The following is a 7,791-nucleotide window of genomic DNA, read 5'->3' on the forward strand; positions in this document are numbered from 1 at the left end:
TATACCCACCCTTATTTTCCCAGTGTCTTCAGAGCTCCATGAAATTAAGGCTGAGACTAAATTAAATTATTAAATTAAATTCATGTAGAAATTTCTTTTCACCCCCCCCACCCTGAAAAACAGTTGTGTTTAAATCAATAGTCGGACATTATTTCAGATACAGATATACTGTAGATTTTGACAGTGGTTTAAGCACCATCAATTAGTTTCAGTATTTTTTCCCTAACTGGTTACTATATTGTCATCATGCATTGGTTTCCTTAGATTTCTCTCTGGAGGAGAAAAACATATGATAAAAGCATTAATCTGAAAAGATCTTAAATTGTGGGTTTGTGGGCACGCACCCAACAAACTTAAATTTTAACTAATATTGGATATGCATCCGCATAAATCTGTCATGCAACATTTTGAATACATACAAATAAATAACTAAGTAAAATCTTTTTTTTACCTGAGGGCAAATCTCTATTTACCTAAATCAATGCCTATTGATTTATAGATGCTGTTTGTGTCTTTATGTACAACATCAGCTTGGACTGATCCCTTGGCTTTTCTTACCAGCTAGACTAGTTTACCTTGAAAGGTAATATGCTTTGTTCAAATATGTGCTGAAGGCAACAGCAATGCTGTTTTAACATGCACCATCATTTGCTCTTCCCACTCAGTATTTAAGACAATCTCTCTGCTTTAAACGCTCATATAATTTAAATCAGACACGCGCACACAAGTTCAAAAAAAATGGCTTAGATGAAAGGATGGAACACGTGGCAAATCCAGTGTGTTTGTAGCCCAGAAAAAATTTTGGCCTTGGATTTCATGGAAAGGTTAGCAAAATGTCAACCTGTCACATCTTATTAACAGTAATAATAACAACTCACACTTGTGAAAGCAAATGCCATCTGCGGATCCTAAAGCTCTCAGCAAACACTCGCACACCAGCCTGAGAAAGGCAATGCTCTCCTTTTTAGCTAGGGAGAAATGGAGGCAGAAGGAGCAGAGAAATGGAGGAGGACTCCAGACAGCGCTCAGGAGCAACACCAGAGGCGCAAGGAGAGAGGAGAGAACATGCTGGAGTGGCCCAGGCGGAGCCGAGCACTACTGGAGAAAGGTGGATAGTTGATCTTGTTATTTTGTTGGGTTCTATTTTTGAGTCAGATCCTGAACTGATGTAAATCAGCACTAAATTTAATGGCACTGTGGTGGTATACACATGCCAGCCCAGTTGTCCAGTAGGTACCAGCAGAGGTTGGTAACAGACTGGCTGTGCGGTTTTTTTGGACTACCTAATACTTTCCAAATGCTGCAGCTGTCAGTTGCAGAAAAGAAAAAGAAAGAAGAAAAAGAAAAAAGAAAAAGAAAAAAGAAAAAAGAAAAAAGAAAAAGAAAAAGACCCAACCAAAAACAAATCCAGCAATAACTTTCACTAACTTGACTCTAATTGAACTGTCGTGTGTGTAACCATTCTAGAGAAATGGTGATTCTTGCAATCAGCTAAAGGAAAGAGGCTGCAGGAAAAATAAGCCAGAGACACAGATAAGGAGATTTTATTTAGCTTTATTTGACAAGTTTTATTACACTGAGAAAACATAACGTATCTAATCTCTTTGCAGCTGTTGCAACCCTTCAGCCTTTATTACTTAAATCCTATTAGATATAAAATTGTTTCTATTTGTCAATGGCATGATATCTTCTTTTATTATTATTATTATTATCATCAGAGAGTCTTGCAAGTATGGCCATGAACATAATTTCTGGTCCATCTTCTTACCAATAGTTAAGGTTACCCTGTGATGTTTGCCTGCTTAAATGGCCTACTTTTTCAAAAGGCCTGGAGAGCTCTGTGTGTTGTTTGCATGCATACCGTGGCACTAAATAAAGAGCACAGCAGCTACAGAAAAATTCTGCAAACAAATCACTATAGCTAATTATTTCTATTATGGGTGATGAAATTGTAGTCATATTGGACTCAGCTGTATACTTACGCATATCAAGACCTTGAAGCAAGGCCTTTCATCACAGTTCACAGGTCTTTCTGTCTGTCACTTGTAAAATTTTAACTCTATGTTTTTCTTAGAAACATGAAGTACATTCTTTTTTTGACAGAAGTTCCTATTATTGCAAATAAATAATGCTGCTGCACTACCTCTTCCGCCAGTATCTCCCTGGGTGGACATCATCTCCTGTGATTCATCAGATCATCAGATTCAGAAGAAAGCAGGATGAGAGTGGTACCCTGGGGGCACTACCAGGTCATGGTGCCTCCTGGGAAATGAAGTCTGCTGGCTCATGGAGAAGCACAACAGCACAGCACGCAACTGCACTTCCCACAAGGTACTCAGCTCTCATTTCCACATGGACACTATTTCATCTCTGAGGCAAAATATTTTGTTTCCTGGGAAAAAGATTTTTCACCTCACTGCCAAAGAAAACCACAACATAGCAGCATCAAAATTCTGTCACAGCTGGTTTCAATAGATGTTTTTTGACCGGATGTTCCGTCTATGTCAGTAGGCCAGACCAAAAAAAAAGTAAGAGAAACAGTAAGGCAACGATGTCTCACCCACAGACCTCCAGCAGACTAGGATATAACATTAGCATCTCCCCAGACATGGTTGCTTGCTCCTGCCCACACTCAGAGCATCATACTCATCCCGTTAGAAAGGGTACTTTCATTCTGAAGAAAATTAGCATTTGAGATTCCCAGTGCCATAAAAGTTAAACAAATGAATAAGACACTGATTCTGGATGCATAGCAATAAGGAGAGGGAGTTGTTTTCTCTTTTGCCAATTGTTTTCTATTTATATTGTAATGTTTCTCTCTTTTTATCAGTTTAATTTTCTTTCGTGTAATTTTGTTTTTATGGAACAGATTCATCCCTGCTGTACTTTTGGCAGAATTTAAAGAGAGAGAAAGACATCCCTTTGTGTCTTCAAGAGATAAATAAAACATTAAAATCTTTCTTGAAACTTTCATATTTAGATAATATTTGTGATTTTTCTGTATATTCTCTTTACTGACTGTAATAGTCATGGTCAAGATGTGGCTCATGAACAGTTCATGATTTGCTTACGTATCAAATGTGTTGATTTTCTGACTGCATATTTTAGTATTCTAGAGTGTGGGAGGCATTAATTCTAGGCAGCAATATGTATGGAAATAAAGTCAAAAGTTCAGGAGATGGGAGTCACTGCCTCAAGCAGGAACAAGATACTGCATGTCAGCTGGTTTGTGGTAACTTGCTCCCAAGGGAGGCAAAAGCTTCCATCTCTTGCATTTCTCCTGCTGCACAATGCAAATGAACTTTGTTCAGCCTGTGACCTAAGGACTAGAAAGCTGGGCAGATTTCCAAGGTTGGCAGCAGAGAACTGATAAGCTGGATGAGATAACAGACATAAGACTTGAGTCCTAGAATACATCCAGAAGCAATTATATCTTCTGAGAGCATAAGAAAAATAGAGGTGGGGTAAAGATATATTTTGGACAGGTGAAGGTGTATCACTGAAGAGTGAGAAAGTTGTGAAAAATGCAGTGATGATCCTGATTTACAGGTCACAGGTATACAGTGGGGGAGTTAGAAGTCTGGGGTGTTGGTTTTGGGAATACAGGATATGGGATAGGAGGAAAGGCAAAATGAGGATCTCAGCCAAGTGAAGATTTTCCTACATGGTGGAGTTGGGAAGTTTTGCCATTCATGAAACTTAGACTCTATATTCCAAAGCATCGTAGTAAATACATGTAAAATGACAGGCTGGAATGACTTACATCATAAGATTCATACCTTAAGCATGTCTTTTAGAGACCTATCAGATCAATGCCTACAGGCTCTATTTCTGACAGTCAAATACAGTTTCAGAAATACAAGCCAAAGTGTTCTAGTTTTGGAGATAGGAAGTCCAAGGAGTGGCTACAGAAAGCCACGATAATGCAGTAACAGCTGGAATTGAACTGCCGAGGGAGGCAGATCTCTTCAAAACACATAGACCTGGTCTAAAGAAAAACTTTGGCATCTAAAAGAGGACTTGAATGCTTTCTAGCTTTCTAAGTTCTAAACTACGACAAATCAATAACCAACAATCTAGTTCAGCAGCATCTGATCTCTTTAGGCATTTGTATTTTTGATCCAAAAATTCCCAGGGCAGGTTTTTAACAAGATGTGGCCATGTAGGCTGTTTGCATGCTATCCACTCTGTGTACAGTGAAAGCAAAGGGTATATGTGCAAGGCCACCCTTCAGAGGCTTCCCAGCTGGCACCATCAGAACCTGCTTCATAGAGTGACTCCTAAGCTCTTACAGAGTCTGAGTCTGGCGTACCTCTAGTGTACCACGTCAGCACCAACTTCACCACAAAATCCAGCTGCCATAGCAAGAAGTCAGCCCTCCTCACCCACTGGGTGTCCTCATCGCCTGGGGGAACAGACAAAAAGGGGCAAATTCAGCAAGATACATGAGGCCAAAGAAGCAATGTGCTGAAGGGAGAATTTGACACTGTAGAGCAAAAATCAGAACACAACATGTAGGAGAGGGTATTGGAGGGGACTGAGTCACACAGGGCATTTTCAGAATTGTTTCTGTTTATATCAAACAAAACTTAATGTGAAGTGCATTAGTAATTTCTAGACCACTGAGTCTTCCTCGTTTTGCGCTCCACCTACCAGAGATGGGGCTGCTTGGTCTTGGGCTGGTGCGTATTTTGCTTAGAGACCTAGGCAAGTGAGATCAAACCAAAGCAACCCACTCAAAGTGACAGTGCTCATTAAGAGTGGTTGTTACAACCAGAAAGTGTGAAGTGTTGTGGCCTGAAGCCATTGTATCATTATAAAAAATGAGACAGCCTTTCTTGTACTAGAACTTTCAATGACTCAGTTTTGCTATGTTCCGTGGTCGGGTGCACATACTAAAACTAGTTTCCAATTAAGAAGTGATGAGCTTTTATTAGACACTTCAACACTGGAAACATGTTTTTAAAGCACACATGAAATTTAATCATATAAATAGCTCCAGGCTCTAAAGGTGATAGGCAGTAACATGAAGTCACAATCTAGGCCACAGAAAGAAGAAAAAACATCTAAGCCTTTCTGAGATGAAAAACAAGTATAATAGGACTTTTTTTAGATGGTTCATTTTTTGTCAGGTTTTTTTTTTGGATAAAATGATAAATGCATATTGTGTATTAGAAGCAAACAAGTAAAACATTGAGGCAGGAGACTTGAAGACTGCTTGAAGATTGGAGTATCAGTCTTTGTGCTATCAAAATAAAACATTTGTGCTTTGATGTTTGGCTCATTACACTCAAAGTAAGTGTATCATTCAGATTTTCAGAATCTAGAAAAAACATGAACAGTACTCCAAGGATGTGGCACAATGTCAACTGTCCATAAATGGGACATTTAATAATTATATGGTACTTAGCACAGACAAAATACAGTCCAAAGATAAATCAGAAAATCTTCATAACTCTCCTCTGAGACAGAAACTGTACCCCTACTTTGCAGATGGAGAACTAAAAAGAAAGCAAAATCTTTATTGTTCTATAATAACTATGACCAGATGATTACATTGTCAGTCATTCATTCCAGCTTGCTTACACAAACTATAATGCAAGAATTAGAAATGGTTTATGCTAAAAAACCCCGCAAAACTCCACTTCTCAACAAAAAACTGCTTTTCTCTTAGCTCTAGATTTAGGCTAGAAAAATTTGCTTGAAAGAGACATGTTATCAAAGAAATAATTATGGCCCCAGAATGCTGCTGCGAATTTACAGAAACTAACCAAATTTAGTACATCAAAATAACCTAATTAATTTAGTAAGATTTAATAGTAAAAAATTTTGCTCATCTCTGGAGGATTTGCAAAACTGACAGGTGAGATTTAATTATCCCCAACCAAGATTTTCGGGGAAGGACCAGTCTCATCTCCAGCTTGAGCAACTTATTCTGTTCATGAAACATTTCTGAGCACAGGTTCCCATGAAAGCTACTTCTAACAGTGAGCATCTCAATATAGATACCATTTCTGTATTAATATGAATTGTAGATGCAGAAGGCCTTTTGAAACTACGCTCTTTGCAGCAGAGAATACTTCATCTTTCCTGGTTGTTGTTATGACAGTGCATAGAAGACTAGCAGAAAGTTGTGCTAGGTACTGCATATATTTCCAGTAAGTGACAGGATGGCTTGAAATTGCTATGAAGCCTAATCTAAATCAGCACTGCTGCTAATAAAGATTGTTTCACTGCACCTGGCTGTGTATTCCCACCTCTTCCTTTGGTTCAGCCCTTGCTATGCCATCATATGGATCAGGGGACTCATGAACATGCAGACTGGGTTTTTTTAAGTTAGTTTTCAGCCAGAGTGGCTCCCGGATCTGTCTTATCCACACTGACATTAGCTCTGGCAAAAAGGGGCTGAGGGAACAAACAGCCTGGGGTGGGAGAAAAGGCAGCACCACCTTTTTCAAGAGCAGCTTGGATTTAAGCTGTGTGAAATTGATTGCAAAACTGCAGCCATTGCATCTGCCCCCCAAATAATCAAAACCAACAGTACAGACAAAGGCAGCAGGGAAATGGATGTGGCCAACAGTAAAACGTTAGGTCTGCAATAGCTGAGAAAAGAAAACTATATCCTTCAGCTCTGTAATTCAGTCCTAATGAGGAGTCTGTATGAAGCAACTGGAATTAGATGATATTTGATTATTCATCAGTTAATCAAGACATAGGCAATTTCACAAATTTTTCAGCCAAAAGGGGTTGTGAAGCTATTACCATAAGCACACATGATAACGTTATGCACTGATTCAGAAACAGGGGCCTCCATGAACTCAATAGAGAAAGGGTTTGGCTAGGATTCAAGGCTATTCTTTCATGGTTTAGAAGTTTGCCAAAGAAGACTGGACTTTCTGGAAAACAACTGTGCTATTTAATCCTTATTGTTCAAGCAAATGCCAAGGGATTTACTATCGCTCAATCTGACAATCACACAATTCCAGTTTTTTTCTTGTTATATACATATATGTATTTACATATATACACATAAAAAATACATACTTAACTAGTCTTTTTCTCTTTTTTTTTTGATTTTCATTTTCTAATCCTTTTTTTTTTTTTTTTTTTTTTTTCATTTCTTGACTATCTTACTTAAAGAAAGTCTAGCTTTCTGTACTGGTCACAGACTTCTCTGCTTTGGAGTGGATTGTATCTGAATTTAGCCAGCTTTATAAACTGCTGTGCACTTAATTAGACTCTCCAGCTGAGTAGAGTTTCATCAACATGTCAGCAAGGGATTTCATCACTAGGAATGGTGGAATAAATTATTGATGTGCTAACGAACTTGCCTATCTGGTACAATAGCTGTGAAAGGACAGCCAGGAAATGCATAACAAACCCAGATTTTCCTACCATTTTTTAATGTTGAGAGAACCAGGCTGGCTTGGATTTCCATATCATCTATTTAATCTGGTTTTGTCATGATTCCCAATATGGCACACTCTGGAAGGCTTAAGACATTTACCTTCCTAACTCCTTTTTAGGGGAAAGACAGAAGCTCTGGGAGACTAAGGACATTTCAGTTCTAGCTCTGGAGCGCAAGGTGTTACCCCTCCACTGTCTGCTCTGCTTTTGGCCACAGGTTGTCACCTCAGATACAGACAGTATAAGGCAAAACATACCTATGGCTCCAGCATCCAGTTCAGGGGACAGCGTATTAGCTTAAGCCACCCTTGAAGCTGAGCTTATGCTAATGTGCCATAATGAAGTGTTCAAAATGTGTGTACACGCTCACTTCTGCTGCCTCCA

General features: G+C 38.9%; 1 long non-coding RNA gene across 2 annotated transcripts; it reads left to right on the forward strand.

The window, feature by feature from the left end:
- The first annotated feature begins 795 nt into the window (after positions 1-795).
- LOC135328960 (uncharacterized) lies at positions 796-2,971 on the forward strand. 2 transcript variants are annotated; one of them, XR_010390091.1, is made up of 2 exons: positions 796-1,108; positions 2,104-2,971. It is a non-coding gene; the product is annotated as an uncharacterized LOC135328960 (long non-coding RNA). The 2 variants fall into 2 exon arrangements; XR_010390090.1 differs by having other exon boundaries at positions 2,156-2,971.
- Positions 2,972-7,791: the final 4,820 nt, after the last annotated feature.

The sequence above is a fragment of the Dromaius novaehollandiae genome, chromosome 7 (genome assembly GCF_036370855.1).
Source record: "Dromaius novaehollandiae isolate bDroNov1 chromosome 7, bDroNov1.hap1, whole genome shotgun sequence".
NCBI classification, from domain to species: domain Eukaryota; kingdom Metazoa; phylum Chordata; class Aves; order Casuariiformes; family Dromaiidae; genus Dromaius; species Dromaius novaehollandiae.